This window comes from Podarcis melisellensis (genome assembly GCF_964234715.1).
Source record: "Podarcis melisellensis genome assembly, chromosome: 15".
In the NCBI taxonomy this organism is placed as follows: Eukaryota; Metazoa; Chordata; class Lepidosauria; order Squamata; family Lacertidae; genus Podarcis; species Podarcis melisellensis.
This window is the reverse complement of record NC_138532.1, coordinates 23,000,345-23,023,334: the sequence shown is the minus strand read 5'-3', so window position 1 is coordinate 23,023,334 and position 22,990 is coordinate 23,000,345. Positions and strand designations below refer to the sequence as shown.

At 44.0% G+C, this 22,990-nt stretch overlaps 1 long non-coding RNA gene across 2 annotated transcripts; it reads left to right on the top strand.

The window, feature by feature from the left end:
* The first annotated feature begins 1,839 nt into the window (after nucleotides 1-1,839).
* LOC309357724 lies at nucleotides 1,840-17,446 on the top strand. 2 transcript variants are annotated; one of them, XR_014163199.1, is made up of 4 exons: nucleotides 1,840-1,921; nucleotides 4,661-4,786; nucleotides 5,338-5,435; nucleotides 15,828-17,446. It is a non-coding gene; the product is annotated as an uncharacterized lncRNA (long non-coding RNA). The 2 variants fall into 2 exon arrangements; XR_014163200.1 differs by lacking the exon at nucleotides 15,828-17,446 and adding an exon at nucleotides 9,614-11,318.
* The last annotated feature ends 5,544 nt before the right edge of the window (nucleotides 17,447-22,990 follow it).

The window sequence follows — 22,990 nt, the reverse complement described above, 5'->3', positions numbered from 1 at the left end:
CTGTTTGAGTTCCGAGGTTTGACTGTATAGGGTTAGAGTTAGGGTGTCCAATTGTCGTCTGAGCCCCCCACCCCCAATACAATGTGGGTATAGGATTGCATGTTAGATTCTTTGGTCCCATATCTTTTTGAAACAATAATTTATGGGAATTTGGATTTGTATGTTGAAAGAAAGAGAGAAAACAAAAGTAAAGCATGCCAAACAGATAAACTTAATTGCAGCTTTTGGTTGCTACTTTTATATGCCATACTTTCACCATTGTGGTATATTTACTCACTAATGCTTCATGACATTACTACATATTGTAATGCCACATTGTTATTACATGACTGCACATATTCACCCTAATTGCATAATTATCTATAATTGCACTAATTCGGTAAAGACATAATTGACTAAAATCAACAAGGAAATACTGCCAATAGGAAAAAGGACATTAGAGGAAGCAGGGCTTCTTGTCCCCCCCCCCCTCAAATTAACTCTCTGAAAGCATTCAGGTGTCCTTTAAATGTGCTCCCATCCACCTGGGGACTGCTTATCGGTGAGTAGACCCCATATGGTGGGAGGAAGTCAGGATCAACCCAGCCCAGGAGGTTCAAATGGAATCAGCACCCTAATGAGTTGAGGATGTGGTTGGGGTACAGGGCACAAACATGGGTGCTCATGTTTGGAAAGGCTATACTTTGGCCATGGGGGGAAATGAAGCTAAATGGTAAATAACAAAGAACTGGATTTGACTGGTTAGCTGGATCCTTCCTTTGTCCCACCTGCTGTGGGCCAATTTTGACAGGTTGGTGTAACTGCCCACCTGCCAATCATCTGATGCCAGGTGACAACTTGAAAGGGGCTTGCTGAGTCTGCTTGAAGACTGTCTGTCAGCACTGGGTGCCAACAGTCATCCCCTTTGAAGTCCACTGGTAGGCAGTTTGTATTCATCTGATGGGTGCTGAGAGCCATCCCCTTTGAAGTCTGTTTGCAAGTGGTTTGAAGACTAGCTGCTGCTGACTTCCCCATGGCCATCAGTTGATCAGCACTGAAAGCCCTATCTTCTATCAGGGAGTTCCAGATGAGCTGCAAGATCCATTCTGTGGGAGGATCAGATCCACCTGCATCATCATCATCACATCCCTGGGTGGTGTCTGAGCTAAAGGCCATTAGCTAATTCTGATTGGAGGGTGATACTGTGATGTGGCTGGGCCACACGATGCTACAACATGCTTGCTTTTCTTCACCAAAACATTTGCAGTCTATCAATACCCTCCTTGAAATGTGCTGGCCAGATGTACTGTAGTTCTTTTAAATAAGGTGTATGCTCCCCACCCACTCCATTCTTGGCTAAGAATGATGTTGACCTTTTTGTGCCACAGCATCCCACACAGGATTTTTGTTGTTGCTTCTGATGCTGCAACTTCTAATTCATCCCCCTTTTTTTGCCAAACTAATGCACAATCAGTTTGATCCTAGCTTGTGCTTATGTGTGTGATCACCTCTTCCTATGTGGGATTGCCAACTTCTTTTACTGGTCTTTTTCATCTTGGTTGTCTCTTCTGGTGCCATATTTCCTGCTTGCTCTCTGTTGATCTGGTAGGTGGTGGTGCTCCCGCTGTGAACTTGTTTATTTCATTTATCCAGCACGTTCCCAACTTCTGCTGCTGTGCTGGTCACTCACGTTATTGACCTACCCTGGCAAGTACGTGCTGGGACATTATTGGGGCAGGGATTTTGACCCTCCCAACATATTTGACTTCTTGCATGTATCCGGGTTGAGGTAGTAGGTTGTATGGTTTAGAATTACACCAAGGGAGATAACTGTACAACCTCCTAGCTTTCCCTGGGTCTTGCACAAAACAGCGAGCATGGTGAAAAGGCTATAAACCTTCAAGAATGTTTTGCTGTCCACGGTCAAATTGAGAAACAACAGGTAAGGTGTGTTTTGTGAATCTTTTTTTAAGTCAATGAAGTCTCTCTTCCCTGGCATGCACCACACCACAAAGACAAATCAACTTTGTGGATGGGCTACAAAGTTGCAGGCTGTTTATGGAATGGGGTGGTGATGTCTGGACATCACCTTTGGGTCCCCTCCACACCTATGGATGGGATTCTTTAGGATGGGATTCTGTAGTAGAAGGGGTGGGCAAAGTGGTCAAACCTTTTGAAGTTAATGCCCCTAGCCCCGTCTGTAAAGCATCTCTCTGCATGACTAAAGAGTTGGCCAAGAACTGGTGTGTTGCCATAGAAACTACAAGTGAATGATGCTTCCAGAGGAAAAGGACAGAACTTTCCTCCCCACCTGACTGAAGGTGATGTTATCCTGCGCATAGGCAAACAATAGACACGGACAGTTTGGGCTGATGTTTGGAGACAGGCAGTCATAGCCAACTAAGCTCTACTCAGTGTATGCCCATTTAAGTTAATGGATCTAACTTAGTTTTTTAATGGGTCTACACCCCCAAGCGGCCTGATTGGCCCCCTAACAACCTGACGTGGCCAGGGTCTCTCCCAGCGTAACGCAGGATGCCGGCCTGCCCCCACACCAAGGTGGGTGGCTAGGCAGCCCAACTGCAACCCAGTCCCACCAAGAAATGGACCCAATTTCTTAGACTCTGGCCAGCTTAAAAGCTGCACATTCAAGAAAGCACCTTGGTCACATAATTGACTTCTTCGGTTGTGGCTGCAGCCTGGAATTTGCTTAGGAGCTTTGGTGTCTTGCATTACTGCATCAGGTTCTGTTTTGTGAGCATATATTTTGCTTGCTTCCCTGCCCACCCCTTTAATTTCTCACAACCATAGGACTCTAAGGACAATTTGGTGAATATCTTATGCAGTTATGAGGCACTGAGAGGGGATAATGTGTTTACCCTTTTTGTATTTCCAGTAGAAAACAAGGTACCCAAGGGCAAGCAAACTTCTCTCAGCTTTGTTAGCTTTCTACATGCAGGGCATTTTTGATGTGAATCAGCCATGGTGAATCTGAATTCACCAGAATCATAAATCTGAAAAACCTTGGGGGCTGTACTGCATGCTTAGCCCTAAAATGTGATGATCTGACCTGATTAGCTCTATGCCACGGCTGTACGAAACTGACAGTCCCAGACCATTCCTCAGCCATCTCTTTTGAACTACAGCTCCCATCAGCCCCCTCCAGCACAGCCAAAGGTTAGGAATTATGGTCACTGTGGTCCAAACCATCCAGAGGGAAGCAGGTTGGAAAAAGACCGGACTAAGTCTACACAAGGAGTGGGTGTACCCTGCAGGGTTCAGTGGTGCATGTACTGGTTTCAGCCATGTCATCTGAATTCTTGAGTTCAAGGGAGAATTCCAGTACTTCTCATTTACGCAGTTCAATTGTACCCAGTGCCTCAATTTCATTGGCTCAGCCCACTCTCCTGTCAATGGGACTGACATAGAACTGCATCAGATGACCATGAGTTGTGCATTCTTCAAGGGTGTCTTCCTCCATGATATGGAAGCATCCAGGAAGGAAAAAGAACATTTTGCTCACCACCTATGAGACACTTCCTGCACTCCAGGTTTTGCACTGTAGCTTCTAGCAGGTGGCATATTGGTTTCCCTCTGGGTGCATCCTCTGATCACGGGCTGGAGAATCTGTGCCCCTCCAGATATTCTTATTGGACTCCCATTAGCCCCAGCAAGCATGGCCAATAACCATGAATGAGTAGACTCTGAGTCCAACAACATCTGGAGGACCAGTTTCCTCCTCCTTTCTATAATGGCATCAGGTGTGTTTTTTTTAAGAATGTGGTGAGAGACTGTTCTTATGTTTCATTGAAATCTGTTGCCAAGAGCAAATTGCTTTGTCTCATTTATGCCTTCAAAAGGAATATAGATATAAGGACTGCAAAATCACTTAGCATTGGGAGTTCATACTCCTATTAAAGATGGCGCTGGAGAACCCATTTTGATTGGGTCTAAAATATTTGTGGCCAGTTCACAGTAACTGGCACTGGACTTAAAACATGGTAAGGGGCTCTTCCCCATTTCAAACTTTTAATCATGATTGAAGGCAGAAGGGAAATTACCCAGGATCCACTAAACTACACCCACCTGAAAGTTCTGTTATCTTTGTGTTGTCCTTTTCTATCCTTGGAACAGTAAAAAAAATAAAAAAATATTTCATTTTTTGCAGATATATTGTTGTACAGGTTAGTGGAAAACAACCCCCCCCTTTGTTCATCTCTGGGAAATGTTCCTTAACTTTGTAAACTTGATCAAATCATAGGAAACGCAGAACAGGATGGTGAACCTGGTCCCCTCTGAGTGCTGTTGTCCTTCAGCTCCCATCTGTCCCAACCAGCATGGCCAATGGCCAGGGATGGCAAGAGCTTTGACTGAACAGCAGTGCTTTGAGTTCCCCATCCATTGTCTCGAATGTTGCCTGCTTCAGAGGGAACCTCCCGCTTACTAACTGGAACCCATGAGCATTCCAGGACTGAAATTAACATGAAAGGTAGCCGTTTGGCAATTCTGGAAAAGAGCATTCATAACAAGAATATTGGACTGTTGATTAATTATGGCATTCCTAATATGTCCTTGAGTGCCCTTCTGTCATATGTCCTCCATATATCCTTCTGTCATATGTTTTCCATATGTCTTGTCACTAATTAGTTTTCCATCATATGGCTTCCATCACATTAATTAGACTTGCTGGAGAATGTGGCAGTATTGCAAGCAAACATGGACCTTTTGCAGTGGGCACAGGAACAGCTATTTTGTACCTTTCAGCCCTTGAGCGATGGAGCAAAAGGAGGAAGGAACAGGTGGAAAGGTAATGTGTCAAGATATGGACAGATTTCTCACTTTGTCTCACACCTTGGGTAGAGCTGACTCTAAATAATGCCTGTTTTGAGATTTCTCCGTTTTCCTTTTACTTGCCTATTACTACAGTGCATTACAAGATACCTTCGACTTTTCCTTGTTAATTTGCTGGATGTTTTAATAAAAACGAAGGGAAATTCCGTCAGTCCTAGATTCTTAGTTTATTTTGCAAAGCCCAACTGAGCATTGCTCTGGAATGAGTGGCAGAAGAAAAGAAAAATCAGAAAGTTCAGAAATGCATCGCTTTAAAAAGCAGGGTTTCTGGTCTGCTGTAAAGGGTGGAAGGTAGATAGGATCAGAGAAACGAGGTATGCCCTGGTGTTCCAGCAGCATGTTAATACACCAAGGATGATGTGCAGAGGTTCATGATATTTCAATAAATCCCGTTTGCAGCTGTGAAAATCTGAGCAAGAGAACTCCAGTTCATTCCATAGTAGCTGAAATGCAATATTAAATTAAATGCATTGGATGAGTTGTGCCTGACATTTTCTTCTTCTTCAGGGGATATTTTTAAAAAGACAAGGTGTGCTAAGCCAAAAAGTGTTTTGCATCCAAAACCTCGGGGGCAGGAGGCTTCCCAGCATCACCCACTGACACTGGTAAGTTGCATGAAGTGTGTTATGGGATACCAGAAGGGGAGGGACTCCAGAGTATGCTATCAGGGAAACTGGAATCTTGCCCTCCATCCTTGCATTGATTGACGAGTAGGTAACTGAAGTACATCTATGAACAATATTCCTGGGCGATTGTGCTTGTTTATTTTGGGATCAATCTAAGGAGAGTAATGTAATAATAATAATAATAATAATAATTTATTCCCCACCCATTTGGCTGGGTTTCCCCAGCCACTGAGGGCAGCTTCCATCAAAAGGTTTGGGGGTTTTTGTTGTTGTTGTTGTTTAGTCATTTAGTTGTGTCCAACTCTTCATGACCTCATGGACCAGAGCATACCAGGCACTCCTGTCTTCCACTGCCTCCCACAGTTTGGTCAAACTCATGTTGGTAGCTTCAAGAACACTGTCCAACCATCTCATCCTCTGTCGTCCCCTTCTACTTGTGCCCTCAATCTTTCCCAACATCAGGGTCTTTTCCATGGAGTCGTCTCTTCTCATGAGGTGGCCAAAGTATTGGAGCCTCAGCTTCAGGATCTATCAAAAGATTAAAAATACATGAAAACATCAGTCATTAAAAACTTCCCTAAACAAGGCTGCCTTCAGATGTCTTCTAAACATCAGATAGTTGTTTATCTCTTTGACATATGATGGGAGGGCATTCCACATGGCGGGTGCCACTACCAAGAAAACCCTCTGCCTGGTTCCCTGTAACTTTACTTCTTGCAGTGATGGAACTGCCAGAAGGCCTTTGGTGCTGGACCTCAGTGTCCGGGCAGAATGATGGGGTTGGAGACGCTCCTTCAGGTATACTGGGCTGAGGCCATTTAGGGCTCTAAAGGTCAGCACCAACACTTTGAACTCAGAAACGTACTGGGAGCCAATGTAGGTCTTTCAAGACTGGTGTTATGTGGTCTCTGCAGATGCTCCCAGTCTCCAGTCTGGCTGCTGCATTCTGGATTAGTTGTAGCTTCCGGGTCACCTTCAAAGGTAGACCCACATAGAGCACGTAGCCATAGTCCAAGCGGGAGATAACTAAAGCATGCACCACTCTGGCGAAACAGTCCGCAGGCAGGTAGGGTCTCAGCCTGTGTACCAGATGAAGCTGGTAGAGTGTGGAATCCATGAATTCGGGGGCTACTCCAGTTTGGGCATTCACCACATTGTTATTGACCAAAGAAGTAGATTTGCTGGCATGGGCTATCATAGGTAATGTTGGTAGATTATCACTCCCTGCTGCAGTAAGCAATTAAGGGAGTCCTGGGTTTAAGAATTAGGCCCAGAATTTTTCTTGGATTTGGGGGTGTGAGGTGAAAACACCCCCCAAAATTGATTTAATCTTCAGGATATGAGTGGTTTCCCCCAAAAAATTTTTTTTCATATCTTTGCAAAGAAAGGAAAGTGCTCAGTAATGCTGCCGCCCACTCTCCTAAGCTGCGGCACTCATGCCTGGCCACAGCTCCATTCCTGGGGCGGGTCTGACCCGAGGGTGAAGAGCAGGAAGAGAATCAGCGACAGCTTCCCCACCCTTCTCCTTGCTCATGAGTATGCCCCCATGCCACTTTGCGAGGTGAGCTGCAGTGGGCTCCCTCTGTGCCCTGCCCACCTTGGGGTGTTGGCCTACACTCTGCAACTGGGCTCCACCTTTGGCCTTCTCCCTCAGATCTTTAGCCAAACTCTCTCTGTGTGTTCCTCTTCTTCATCCTTGTCTTCGCTTCTCTCCTCCAGTAGTAAAAAGGCCCATTTAATATTCTAGCTAGCCTATCCTTCAACCAACCAGAATTGAATAGAACAAAATTCTCCCTCTCATCAGACCACTTCCGCTGTCCAATGAGTGACCAAGAATTTCTACCTAATAAGCCAATCAGAAGTGCAATTTTATCTTAGAACATGCAAGTTTCGCTTTCTGAATGCAATGCATTCCCAGGAAATCATTTGTTAAGCAAGCGTTCACATAACGAGCTGGTGGTTTCCATCATTTCCCATGGAAACATTTCTAATCCATGCTTTCTCCCTCCATGCTTCCTACCTGAAACTGCTGCAGCTAATTAGCAGAAGCCAAACAAAGTGGGGCGGGGACTGTTTTGTCCCATTTTTCCTGCTCCCTGGTTTGTCTAATAGATTTTTCTCCTTCCATGGTTTCTGCCCCAAAAGGCTGCTGTCAATCAGTGAAACACAAACAATTAAGGAAGTGGGCAAACTCCAGCTGTTTGGATATCTGAATCAGTCATTTGTGTAGTGAGGTTTGGGTATAAGCTTTGTGTAGTGATGGGTTTTTTTGGGGGGGGTTATTGGGTTGTTGTTTTTATTTTGATTATGTAGTTTGCAGTTTTATATTTTGATGTTATTCTGTGAACCGCCCTAAGACCTCCACATATAGGGCGACAGATAAATTCAATAAATAATAATATAATTTAGACATGCATAGGATTGCATTCTAAGTCTCCCTAATAATCTGCCTATTAAACCCAGTAAGGTTTGCGTCTTTGCAGATCACAAATAAATGTTCCTCTGAGTCTGTTGCAAATGTCATATTATTTTCTCCAGGCACACATCCCACAGGAAATGCTAACTTTGGTCCCACTCCTCCAGCATTGATTTGTGCTTTTGTTTCTCTCCTTGAATGTCAAGGATTCCAACTTCTAGAATTGGTTTCCTAGTATACAGTGAGGCCCATAAGCTGAATAATGGATTTACTTCTGTCAAAGGTATAAAAAGCATTTGGAGTGTTTCCACTGAAATTCTAGGCAATTTTCTCATACATGTGTTTTTAAAAAGCTACTTCAGAAACAAAGGGTGCCACTTAAACTTGCTCATGGTGGGTTAAGAGAAATGTATGTTTCTGTTATAGTTCTGTAGAAGGGAGGATGAACCTGTCTTCCTCCAGTTGTTGTTAAACTACAGTTCCCATAACACTTGGCCATTGGCCATGCTGGCTGAGACTCATGGGAGCTGGAGTCCAGCAATATTTAGAAGACCACAGATTGCCCATTCCTGGTGCCCACCATCTTCTACAAGATATGGCAAGAGAACTTTGGTTTTGGCATCATAAGTTGAAAGCTAAACAACAAAAGACATGCAGAAAAGGCTATGGTTGACTGTGAGAAAAAAAGGGAACACGTAATTTGGCAGCAGTTCTCACACTTTTCCACAGACTGATTGGAAATTGTTAGGAGTCTTGCTGGACCACATAAGCATCAACATTGTCAAAATCACCACCAAAATCACAGGCCAGGCTGTGAAGAAGGTCCCGTTTAATTGATAATTGGGAGGGGGGTTGGAATTAGTAGATTGCACCAGCTCCATATTATGAAAATCACAAAGCCTTAGCCAGGCCCTCTTTAGCTTGTTATGTCAATGTAGTTCTGTTCAAAATGGCCTCAAAAACAATAACTCCAGTGCCAAGCCAATTGCAGATGTTCTCATTAGTTCCGCAACCTTTTTGCAACCACTGGAATGGAGCTCATAGGCCCACAGTTGGAGAAATAAACCAAAAGCTTTATTTACTGCATTTTCATGCTGTATTTCCCCCAACATGGAGCAATGTAGCATTCATGGGGTTCCCAGACCATTTCCATTCCAGGCACTGAAGAGACCCAAATCAGCTTAGCTTCAACAAGGTGGCTGCATCACAATCTATAGGCATTGGTGGCTTGGTAGAGGAACTCAAAGGTCATCCCATGAAAGACGGTGTGTAGTAGTGATTGGAATATTCAAGTAGATGACAGGGAACTGGTGGCCTTCCAGATGTTGTTGGACTCCAGCTCCCATCAACACCAACCAGCATGACCCAGAGTCAGGAATGATGGTAGCTGTAGTCCAACATAATCAGGATGGACACAGGTTTCCCCATCCATAGACTAGCGGCAGGGAGATCCAGCTTTGAAATCTCATGAAACTCACTGGGTTAGCCAGTGGACCATGGATATCTCTCAGCCTAAACCTGCCTCACAGGTTTGTTGTGGGGATAAACCGATGGAGGTATGCACCTGAGCCTATTTTTGTATCCTAGTCTGTAAGCAGTATTTCTAGCCAGTTTCCCAGTTTGAAATCCAGGTCAGGATATTAGCAGCAAAGCTGAGTATGCAAGGAAAGAAGCAAAAGGTAGCATGCAGGCTCAAGGCTCATTCTTGGTCTGATTAACCATGTATCTATCTTATTCTTAGGCTGATACACCATTGTTTCTGGACTGAACTTGTTATATCTGAACAGCCTCACTGTATGGGGAACTACCTGAACCCTACTACTAAGTCATTTAGACTGCTAGCCTGGTGCTCTCTGGACACTGTTGGATCATGGGCAGACCTTGGTAATATGCCACCCTGTGTGAGGCTATTTGACACACACACACACACACACACACACACACCCCGCCAGCCAGCATAGCCAATGGCCAGGAATGATGGAAGTTGATAACACGAAATATCTGGAGAGCCCAAGTTTGGAGGACGACTGGTCGAAATCTGGGATTTGCAAAGGTTTTGTCATAACAGGTGCCCCATAAAGAAAGGATGGGAAATAAATTTTCAAATGACAGAAAAGATTTGATTAATTTTTAAAGAAGTTGTTTAAAATGCATGTTTATATGTTTGACCTTCTAGCAAAGAGTGGACGAGTTGATGGCAAGGTGCTATCGGTGCGCCTCCATAGCCAGTCTTTTCCCAGAGAGGAAACAAGACCACTGTGCGGTATCTGAGCCTTTGTTCATCACCTCTTGATGAACGCTTCAGAACTTGTTTTTGCTCCAGTTAGAGAACACCTAAGGCTCATAGGGTTTCATTATGTCTTTTGAGCTGAGAGTCACAATGGAGCAGTTTATAATTAACAGCAGTGCCTAGGTGTCAGGTCTAACAATGAGTATCATAGTCATTGGGAGATAATGGACCATTTCTTTTTAAAAACTGTCATGGAACCTGAACCTGGTTCCCATCAGCAAAATTGGCTGGCTAAAGGGATTCTTGACTGGTGCTATTTGGGTCCCACCAACTGGCAGAACAAAAGCTGCTAAAAATGACTGGGCGATATGATGAGGCTCCAAATCATTGCCATACAGCCTTTGGATGATGGACAACTGAGCATATTTTTTCTAAAGGGTCAAATGGTCTTGTTAAAATAGAGAGTTTCACTTGGAAAAGTTTAAGCTTTTCCCTTGGAGTATGATGAAGGAAATACCAAAATGTTAACCATTCTCTCTAGACAGACAGATGCCAACAACAAACCCATTATGGACCAGTGTATCTGTCTCTCTATATTTCTGCAAGGGATGGTTTCCATAGACCCAAGGTTCTAGAGCAGGGGTGGAGATCCTCAGTTTCCCCATTGTTCACTACATTCTGCAAGTCCTCAAGAAAATATGTCAGCATTTTAGTGCAAATGCCATCCATTATACACATTTGTATATGCAGGTTTATCTAATACATGAGTTTTTTTCACGCAGTTTCCCCAATGTACTGCATTTTTTTGGTGTTATTTTCCTTAATACATAACGTGTTAGCACAGCTTCCTCTGAACTATGCATTTTTGTAAACTTTAATTGGTTTGAGAACTCTATTGCAAAATTCTATGAATTTCAAAGGTCAGCTGTGCTTTAGTTCATGTATTATTTCAGGAAGTCAAACTGCATTAAAATGTGAGCAACCAAAACAAATTTCAGCCCTATCTTAATTTCCGATCTTCATCCTTCTCTCCAGGATTGATTAAAAAAGAAAATAAACTGGTCCAAAAGTTCAGAACAGCATTCTGAAGTCTAAGAGTGATTGCATTAGCAGGAAACATTTGGGGTTAGCACTTGGTTTGTCTCACTATCCTTTGGAGCTCTCCTTCCCCCTTTGCATAAAAAAGCACATGTGTGCATCAATTTCAAAACACCCACCCACCATAAAAAGCAATCTTGTATAAAAAGTTTTATTAGTTTTCAATTACAGTCCAATAATAGCCTCATTATAACAATACCAATTTCTAATACAATTGTTAATACCAATAATTCAAATATCGAATTATATAATTTAGTTAAAGTGGCCCCCGTGAACTAGATTTGATGATTTTCTTTATCCCTAAATTCCAAAAACCTTAGTTTCAATTACTTTCCAGTCATAATAATAATCCCTTATACAACAACTGTAATAATAATAACTTCTATCCGTGCTGACATATTAAATGATTTATAAAAACTTCAAGTGAGGAGCTCAAACTATATCCTTGTTCTTCCTGTGTATGGCAATTATTCTGTCCATGGTGTATCTTCCTGTCCTTGTAAAATATTGTGTCTTTCTTTTCCCCAATTGTTGCTGTTATCCGTCATGCCTTGGGCGGAGCTGATATCCCATTGTTGTTTTAGAAATTTCTCCATCATAAAAGGCAATCTTGGTTTGAGCAAACAAATCTGGATGCAAGTGCATGTACAATCAAACCAAGATTGCTTTTTATGGCTCCCCTTTATCACATACACAGCCCAACAAGACAACAAACTGAAACCACTGACAGCATACAATCCAATATGGCTAACTTAACCAAACAATATGCCCCCAAAACAAACAAACAAATCTCACTGCAGCCAACCAAAGACAATCAAGCACACCCTAAACCACACCAACCTCTCTCACCACCAAGGATACATACCAAGTGACTAGAAAGGGAACCTACCCAAAGGATGCTGACACAAAAACCCCACACATACGCTGAGTAAAAGAACATAAGCTTTACCACTCACCCCCTCTCTCCCACCCACCCCTCTTTTCTTCCCAACCCTCTAGTGCATATAACACCAATGTCTCACAACAAGTGTAGCTGATCTGTAGAAAACACAACCTGAAGAAAGAGACAATTGTTTTTTTTTTTACATCTATAGAGGGCAGCCAGAATTCAAAGAAAGCAGAATTCAGAGCAAATTCATGGAATAATGAAGGATTAGAGGGAGGGGGCAGGATTGCTGATTAGGGTGGCCCACCACTGCATCACCCCAAGAAAGGTCAGAAGAGGACACAGGTTTGCATAATATTTGCATGTCCTAATTTATGTGTATTGAGGTAGATTTAGAAATATTACTATAACTTACATAGAAACGTAATACATCTTGCCATAGTGGGGAAGACCGTGACCAGGTAAGCCATGTTCAGCCTGGGTGCTTCTAATAGGGATGGAGGAAAAAATCATTTGATCTCACACAGCAGACCACCTGGCCCAACATTCCTGAAGCTGCTTGCAGGATGCAACTCCCTATCAAATTGCACTCATCATCCTGGGTTTTGCAATGAGGAAACATGTATGTATGCAAAAATACATCTCTTACCTTTTAAAAGGGACGCAGGTGGCGCTGTGGGTTAAAGCCTCAGCGCCTAGGACTTGCCGATTGAAAGGTCGGCGGTTCGAATCCCTGCGGCGGGGTGCGCTCCCGCTGCTCGGTCCCAGCGCCTGCCAACCTAGCAGTTCGAAAGCACCTCCGGGTGCAAGTAGATAAATAGGGACCGCTTTCTAGCGGGAAGGTAAACGGCGTTTCCGTGTGCAGCTCTGGCTCGCCAGAGCAGCGATGTCACGCTGGCCACGTGACCCGGAAGTGTCTCCGGACAGCGCTGGCCCCTGGCCTCTTAAGTGAGATGGGCACACAACCCCAGAGTCTGTCAAGACTGGCCCGTACGGGCAGGGGTACCTTTACCTTTACCTACCTTTTAAAATGCCTACAAATGCACACATAGCAGAATAATATATTGGGGGGAATGTGTATTTTACATAATGACTGTGTACAAAATGTGTACACAGACTTTTGCGTGTTCTTTCAAAAAGACCTAACAGACCTATGATTAGGTACCAGTGAAATGGGATGGAAGTCAACTACTCAGTTCATCCCTACAAACTGTGGATAGGAGTAAATAATGTCCCTGCTGCTCTCTCTTCTTATAATTCAATATCTTTAAACCCAGCTGGTACAAGACCACTCAAACAGAGGACTGTACTTGGCAGCTCTTAAAATAGAGGATCATCCTCTGTAAAATAGGACACATGGCTACCCATACCCACATCCCAAGTAGAACTGGAGTATTGGCTCCCTCAAAACATAGAACCCTTTCAAATCCTTTCTTTGCTTCTGTCTATTTCTCCTTTCCTATTCCTCATTCAACTTACTTCCCTTTCCCTTTCTTCCTTATCTCTATAAGCACCTTGACCTTGGCTGAGTGGCTTGTTTTGAACAGGACAATAGCGGGCTTTTTTTTCCACCCTGCAATGCTGCCAAACCATTCTTTCCTCCATTTAACTTAGGGACTCAGTTTCCAGTTTGCATTGAAATGTTAAGATGGGGTCTCTCCCCTTTCTGGTTTCAGTCTCTGCCCAAGACTTTCTCTGTAGTCTTCATCCATGAAATAACCAACCATACAGTCCACTCTAATCAACTGGAGTCTTTTTATAGACTTTGTGAATCTTTTGGGGGCGCTTGAGACAATTTGGGGAGTTGCATTCATTTCAGAAATGATAAACACAAAAGAATGGTGGGAGAAAAAGAAGGCTTTGATTCCACAAACATGCTCTTTTTGGTTCTTTTTTATGGCTTTAACCAAAATCTATCCACGTCAACAAAAGAATTTCCTTTCAGTGGCTTTAAGACATTTTATATAATTTCATTGACTCTAGAGGAATTGCCCCAAAGCTGTTTCTTTATATGTTGTGTGTACACAAATATTTAAAGATTTTGGTTGGATTAAATTGTCCCGTCTCTTTCATGACTCTGACAGGAATAACAGCTGTGGCATTGGAGGGCACACACATTTTTCAATAAATGGTCTGTGTGGGTTTTCAAGCACCACAGCTTCCCTTTTCAGATTTCACTTTCCCCCAGTGGAAAGAACTAGGTTTCTTAAGGCCAAAGTTTTCCAAGTCCTTGACAGATCTTCTACTGCTTGGGTGGATTGAGATCCTGATTCCATATTGGTGGGAAATGGGAGAGGTGGGGGATGTCTCCCAAAACCTTTGCCCTGAGATTTTCCAGTTTTGATATAACTGGTGCTTGGATGACTAGAAATGCTTAGTAAATTATCAGTGCCTTGAAATCAGAGCTGAAGGGGATATCAAATACCATCTACTTCATTCCACTTTAACCGTATTTCCCACTATCTTCCAGCAACTCTATACCCACCCACCCCTGGACTCCCTGCAAGTATCTTACCTCCCTTAAATGGTCCCACACATTCTCTAACACTGCCTCCCAAGTCAGGAAATCCCTCCTGGGACACCTGTGTAGGACCACAGCATCAAGTTCCTCTTCAAAAACCACTTTCTAAACCTCTCAGTCTGCATAGTTTTCCTGTTTGGTCCCAATGAAGAGTCCATAGGGCACAGTGGGGCAAGGCATATTGGTTGTCCCAGCACCAAGGAGAGCTCCAAGTAAGCAGCTTGCTCCAACAAGAGCTCGAGGTGAATTGAAGCCTTTTGAGCCTCTGCCTCCCTGTTCACCTCTCCTAGGCTCCACCTGCTTTGTTGGAGAACTACTTACCTTAAAGGGTAGCATGAAGAGCAGGCACTTCTTTGATCCATGGCCTCTCACTTGGTGTGCTCCCTGCCCTAAAGGATGGGTGAAGCTCTTGATTCCTCGGGCACAAGGGAAAGCGTCCAGGAGGATCCCAGCTCTACTTATACAGACTCTGGTGTTCTGAGATCCAGTTCAGTGACCTAGAACCTGCAAGACTCACATGTAGTGGGGTCCTGGTCCACAACATCAGCCTCAGTGCCAGGAATCTGCTCCAGCTCCAAACAGATGTATGTATTTGCATTATTCTCCCTGTTACCCTAGGCTGTTTCCTTCTTTACATTGTAACCATCATAATCATTTAGGCTGAAAGTTCATGGGTGCCCAGCCTGGTCCATTAAGCATCTCTGTGTCTTGACTCCAAACATAGTTGAACATAGTTCTCATGGAAACCAATGGGATTTAGATTAGTCCCATTTATTAAGTGGCTATGTTCTACCTCCACTGTAGAAGGCAGTAAAGCTCTGAATACCAGTTGCTGCAACCTACAAGTGGGAAGATTGCTGTTGCGCTCAGTTCATGCTTGCTGACTTCCCACTGGGGCATTTGGTTGGCCACTGTGAGAACAAGATGCTGAACTAGATGAGCCACCAACCTGATCCAGCAGGCACTCCTTATGTTCTTATGAAGAAAGCTAGGAAAAAGCCGGGATGCTGGATTGTCATTAGGGAGCAATGCACAGTTAATTCCCTGTGCCTGGCTACAATACAAAAATTGCAGAATACAAAGTCTTTTAATTGTCTTGTTATAGAATAATTAATGTCTTACAACCTACATTTCATTCCAAAACAAGAATACTTGGTCCTTTGTCACTTTTTAAACTGCCTATTTACCAGATATATATTTTTTTGTTCTCTTCTCAATAGGAAATTTGAGGCTGGCTACTTCATTCACTCCAAGTGGAAGAGGCTTTGTTGCCTCTAAGATGTCTCTGTGGCACACAAAATATTTGCAATACTTGTCGCATTGCAGAAACACTTCAAAGCTGGGTTTCGTTACTTCCCCATTTCTTAATGGGGTGATGTGTATCTGAAAGCACCACAGGTAACTTGTGTGATCCTCCATGAGAGCTGGTTGAATGTTATGATCAGGGATGGTGGTGGGCATTTTTGGATGGTCCATAGCTCAGCAAGGGCCTCCTGACAAAAGGTTCCTGAACCTGCTGCATTATGGAGGTAGACTCACTGAGAACGTGGTGCGTGGAGGATATCTTCTCCAGGAGCCCTCAAAAACTGAGTGACACTGTCCACAGAACAAAACTCAGCTGAGCTATGAAACTCCTGTATAGCCATTGGAAAGCCATCATCTTTCTTCCACAACCCCCTCCTTGTTAGCTGGCTTGGGCTACTCCAGATACTGTAGAACTCCAAGTTCCAACATCTCCAGGTAGGGCTTGGAAAGACTTTTGTCTGAAACTCTGGAAAACCACTGCCCATCAGTGCCCTGAGGTAGTTGGACCTAAGGATAGGAGAGAAAGTGGACTCAGTTTGGACTTGAAGGCAACGTACCTAAATTTGCACTTCCCAAAATAATATGCGAACCAGAACACAGATGTCCTCTGAAATCTTCACTTCTCCAAATTCTGTGTTGCCATTCCCTGACTGATTAATGTGCATATCCTGGGAGATAGTATGCATAAATGCATATATTGGTGAAAAATAACTTTTAAAAAATGAATTCTGTTGAGGGGAATTGCATGTGAAAATAGGTAAAATTGCATTAAATATGTGCATATGAGGAGAAATTTGCACTGAACTTGGGCAGGAGCATGTTTATATAATTTATAAAAGGGCAGTTTAAGTCATTCCATACAGCATGCTCCAGTGTTGTAGTATAATAGCTGCCTTAGCTGCCTGCAAGCCAATTAAGAAGTTCAAATCATCGCTGCCACAAATTCATACTCAGGCTGCAATCCTATATACACTAAGTCCAATTCAACTCATTGGGGCTTAATTCTGAATAGACATGCATAAGACTGTACTTTAAGTTGTCTTATGCCATGATGCAAAGTATCATTACCCTCACCTTACAGACTGAAGGAGGCTTGGAGAGCAGTGACTTGTCTATTGAGTTTAGATGATGGAGAAATTTTGTTTTCTGTTGTTCCAGAGAATAGAACCCAATCCAACAGGTTCAAATTATAAGAAAGGGATTTCAGTTGAACATGAGAAAGACCTTTCTGATGGCGTGAAGCCAGTCAACCTCCAATGTGAATGACTTTAAATGAAGATTAAACAAATTCATACAGGGCAAGTCTCTCAGTGGCAGCTGGCCATGTTGGCTGCGTAATGAAAACAGTGGAGGAGAAATGCAATTCAGTTCATATTTGTAGCCAAATATATCAAATTTGTACTTTCAAAGCTAATATGATAACTGAAGTACAGCCATCCTTCAAAATCTGCACTCACCTGAATTTTGTGGTACAACCTTCCAGCCAAACATTCCCCCAGAAAATGCGTATGTAGGGGATAAAAGATAAAGGTAAAGGGACCCCTGACCATTAGGTCCAGTCGTGACCGACTCTGTGGTTGCAGCGCTCATCTCGCTTTATTGGCCGGTGGAGCCGGCGTACAGCTTCCGGGTCATGTGGCCAGCATCACTAGCCGCTTCTGGCGAACCACAGCAGTGCACGGAAACGCTGTTTACCTTCCCGCTGGAGCGGTTTATCTACTTGCACTTTGACGTGCTTTCAAACTGCTAGGTTGGCAGGAGCAGGGACCAAGCAACAAGAGCTCACCCCGTCGTGGGGATTCGAACCACTGACCATCTGATCGGCAAGTCCTAGGCTCTGTGGTTTAACCCACAGCGCCACCCGCCTCCCTCTATGTAGGGGGGTAGTGGGCATTAAAAAGAAGATAGCATAACATACAAAAAATGAGTGTGCTAGTCCAAAATGCATGTAAAAATCTGTTTATTAGGAGAGAATTGCACTATAATATTGATGAATTTTCATGAGGATTTTTTTTTAATGAAGTGAAATTTGCAAATGGCTGCAGTAATGTGGAGAACTGAATTTCAGATTGGAATGCCTGGGATCACAGGTGAGGGGAGTGCTGTGGTGCTCATGTTATGCTTGTGGGCTTTTCATAGGTGTCTGGTGGGTCAGGGTGAGAACAGGATGCTAGACTGATAAGACCTTTAATCTGATCCAGCAGGGCTCTCCTTATGTTCTTATGACAGTGGAGCAGACTGCAGCAGTAGGTGGTAGACTCTCCCTCCTTACACTTTTAAAAGCAGGGGCTACCAAGGATTTGCTAGGTCAAATCAAGGACCTATCAGGTCTTGCTTGCAGGCTTCCCACAGGCACTGTGAGAAAAGGATGGGCCATTTGCCTGATCCAGCAAACTCTTCTTCCGTTCTTACATTGCAATAGTTGGTTTCCTGTACTGAACAGGAGGCCAATGACTTTTGAGGTCCCTTCAAACCCTATTATTCTAATAATATAACATACAGGAATACACAGAGAGAGCAAAGGTTACCAGGGAATAGAACAAAAGAAAACGAATCAACTCAGATACAGTTACAGAAAACTTCTCATGCAATCTGTGGGCGTTTTAACAGTGAAGGAGAGACCTGCTCATACGTACCATCAGTGCTATTTTTCTAGAAAAAATTGGATGCTGGAAATCATCATGAATGCCCCACTTGTTCTCTTATTGTGGCAATGGCGCCCACCTGAGAGGTGCCGGAACTGAATTTCGGCTGGGGGGAAAAGCCTTGCTTACCACAAACTGCTTTTGATAATTTCCTCTGATTTAAAAGGGAGTTTGCTGTTTGTTAGAAGGAAGAGGAGCTGATGATGATGATAAGTTTAAATGCACTTTGGCTGGCAGAGCCAGACACGTGGTTCCATGGATCCTGGCTAATGTAAAGGAGCAGTAATGAAGAAGCCCCTTTTGCATACAAGATAATGTGATCTTTTCTGGATCCACCATTCTGTCTTAAAATAGATGTGACCTAAGATCCCCCCAAAAAAACCTTAAAAAGGATAAAAAGTTTTATTTATAATCCTGTGCGCATTTAAAGGAAAAACTTCAAGAGCTTAGTGTTGAGGGGCTATTGTGACTGGAATCACTGGGAGGCCCCCTTGAAAGAGTCTCTGAATATTCCATATTTTCCTGGAACTGTCAAGGAAGGTCTGCCAAGTGGTCTTGGCAGCATTCCCAGGTGCCCAGCCAACTTTGAGGCAACTGTGGGGACTCGGTGGGTTTATGTAACCTCCGTTTCCAATCCTGTTCGTACATACAAAGCATATAGATTTACTTAAGTAATCTTGCCACACGGAGGAGCAAACTGCTCTGCTTATTTTGCCTCTCTATCATCAAGTCAGAAAGAATTCATTCAGAAGTCTACAAAAAAAGGTGGGAGAGAGGCTTCCCTTTACGTTAAATGCTGGCTTAGAGGCCGTTTCCAGTGAATTGTGGGGTGGGGGAGATGATGTTTTTGGAACATGAGCAATAGTCAAAGTACCCAAGAAACTCCCATCCATCTAACTGCTGCTGTCCAGGCAATGTTTGGTTGTAAACTGGCTGGCTGTGGAGTGGGGAGAGGTTGTGGGGTCACCAGTGACATCCTTATGATGCACCCTTGAACCTGGCTGCGGAGCAGGACTCATTTCATTAGGGGGAAGAGAATAAAACCTTCCTTTTGGGGCACTAAGCAGGTTATATGTGAGGTTTCCAGAAATTCTGTTGCTAAATGTGGTTATAAGACGTGGTAGACGTTTAATTAATATGCAGCCGATAAGCAGGTGGGAAGTATAAAAGGGCTGGAATCAAAAGGGTACTGTGCTACTTATCTGTAATGAAATCTCTCGCTGATATGCAGAGAGAGAGAGAGAGAGAGAGAGAGAGAGAGAGAGTATGTAAGAGAAAGACAGACAGACCTGGTTACAAAGGATTATATTGCATCCACCCCAAATATGAGATATCCCAAATAAACAATTATGTGTTTTGCTTATTTGTTATGTATCCCAGTCCTTGGCTTATCGAGTTGCAGGAGCTGGATTCCTCCCCTGCTCTTGTAAAAGAGCGATGTTGATACATTCTGCAATTTGAAATTGTTTAGCTTAATCTCTGCGCATGATCCGGCCTGGACTATAATATCATCATGATTCAGAAACATAGACAGGCACCAGGAGACTGGCTGCAGCATTCCGCCTGCCCTGCTGCTATTTGTGGCATTGCTGGGGAGGGAGAGGAGGGTGCTTTGAGGGAAGCATGTGGCGGGTCATATGCACACCCTGCCTGTTTGCGGCTTTGATCTTTATGCCCTGCACTTCATCCTGCCTTTTTATCTGATTTTTGTACTTTTGGGGAATAGAACAAGCAGCCAAAGGACAGGTATGTATTGGGAGGTGCAGAGGAGGGAGGAAAAGAAATTCAGGTCGTCTTTGCTTATTTAATGCAGCCCTTAAACTGTCCTTCATCAGTTAATATCTCAGGAAGGTTTGCACTAGATAAAACAATCAGATTTGGTATAAGATGTCACAATCATTAGAAGACTATGTGTTATCAAAACCTGCAGCATACAACTCCTCAAATCAGTATAAAGGTAAAGGTAAAGGTACCCCTGCCCGTACGGGCCAGTCTTGACAGACTCTGGGGTTGTGCGCCCATCTCACTTAAGAGGCCAGGGGCCAGCGCTGTCCGGAGACACTTCCGGGTCACATGGCCAGTGTGACATCGCTGCTCTGGTGAGCCAGAGCTGCACACGGAAACGCCGTTTACCTTCCCGCTGGTAAGCGGTCCCTATTTATCTACTTGCACCCGGAGGTGCTTTCGAATTGCTAGGTTGGCAGGCGCTGGGACCGAGCAGCGGGAGCGCACCCCGCAGCAGGGATTTGAACCGCCGACCTTTCGATCAGCAAGTCCTAGGCGCTGAGGCTTTAACCCACAGCGCCACCTGTGTCAAATCAGTATAGCAGCAGACAAAAGAAGTAGCTCTGGCAGTGTATAGTGGACACTCGGGTTGCGAACGTGATCCATGCAGGATGCATGTTCACAACCCGCAGCATCCACGGCCCGCAGCGGCACGCCTGTGCATGCGCAGGTCATGATTCGGTGCTTCTGCGCATGCGCAAAGCACGATTTAGCGCTTCTGCGCATGTGCAACTGCTGAAACCCAGAAGTAATCTGTTCCGGTACTTCCGGATTTTGGCGATCCGTAACCCAAAAAAATACAACCTGAAGCTTCTGTAACCCGAGGTATGACTGTATAGTGGTTAGACTGTCCTACTAGGACCTGGGAAACCAGGGTTCAAATCCCCACTCAGCCATGAAACTCGCTGGGCGAACTTAAGCCGAAATCACTGCCTCTCAGACTAAACTGCCTAACAGGGTTATTTAGAGAATTAAATGAGATGGGGACGGACGGACTATGTAACCCGCCTTGAACTCCTTGGAGAAAAAGGTGTAATATAAATGCAATAAGATAAATAACTAAACAAATAAATGACAACGAAATTATTAAAACCGTACATGTCTATTAAAATCCGCAGCATTCAACTCCTGAGGTCAATACAGCAGCACACATAGGTACCTACAGCCATGGGTGTATATGGGGGGCAGTTTTTGTTGTTGTCCCCCACCCCACATGAGGAACCATAATCTCTAGATTCCCAGCTTTCATTTGAAACAAGAGTAAGTTTCTAGCATTTGTAGAAGCTGAGATATGAGGCAAAATGTGCAGGCATTATTCTTCTCGCTGGTTTGTAAGAAACCAGCCTGTCTCCACTTTTCACTATTTTACATTACCTGCAGCCTGAAATAAAATCCTACAAGCACACATGTCTCTGGCCTTGAACACCACAATGCCTCCCCCAAGTTTGGGTGAAAAGGTACATCTTAAGTAGATGCCAAAAAGTGAGGGGTGAGGAGCTGCACCTCCAAGGAAGGTCTGCAAATGGGGTGGAACTATGCAGAAGGGCTGAACCACAAGGGAGTACAGTGGTACCTCGGGTTAAGTACCTACTTAATTTGTTCCGGAGGTCCGTTCTTAACCTGAAATTGTTCTTAACCTGAAGCACCACTTTAGCTAATGGGGCCTCCTGCTGCTGCCGCGCCGCCAGAGCACGATTTCTGTTCTCATCCTGAAGCAATGCTCTTAACCCAAGGTACTATTTCTGGGTTGGCGGAGTCTGTAACCTGAAGCGTCTGTAACCTGAAGCATCTGTAACTCGAGGTACCACTGTACCTAGTTAAAACAGACGAAACTGAATAGCAGTTGGGATCAGCTGAGCCAATGGAGGGGCCTTTTTGTCTCATTTTTCTCCCTGATTCATCCAGGCGGGATAATCATGTAGTCAGGTTAAATAGATGACCTCCCCACACACCCCATTCAATCCCTGTGGGTCGATCTATGTAACCCAGACCACAAATTATGAGCTTGTTTGGGACTTTACTAATTTGCATACAACTTTTCAAAGTGTGCAACCTTCCTAAGTGGTTTATAGAAATTTGAGCAATGCCACCTCTGTAAGCATACACCAAAAGAACCTCATAACAGAAGAGCATTTAAAAAGAAAGATAGATGAATGGATGGATGGACAGGCTATATCAGTCACCTGATGCTGGAAAAAACAACAGATGGTGCTCTGAATTTTTCTGGAGAGCAAGTTCCAAATGCAGGATATCCCCACAGAAAAGTCCCTATTCCACCACCACCCCAGTCTCACTTCAGGCAGGAACCAATGGAAAGACCTGTAATGTGGTTCTCGGGACTTAAGCATGCTCATATGAAAACTGAGCATGCAACATGGTTGCAAGCTGAAAGTCACTAAACATCAAGAGATGCTTACTGAGTGATAGCTACAGAAGGATGTTGCTAGTGTAGGTTTTTGTGCCTCATTCACCTCTGTGGTCTAAACCCATCCTTTGCACTGGTCTCCCAAAGAATGGAAGAGCAGCACATAGGGCAGATTTGTGTTTGCATGCTGGATGTGAGTGTCAGCCCCGTGAGCCCTTAAATGTTGCATGGGTTGAACAACTGCCTGGTCTTCCTGGATGCTGGTACCAGCCATGGTGTTTCT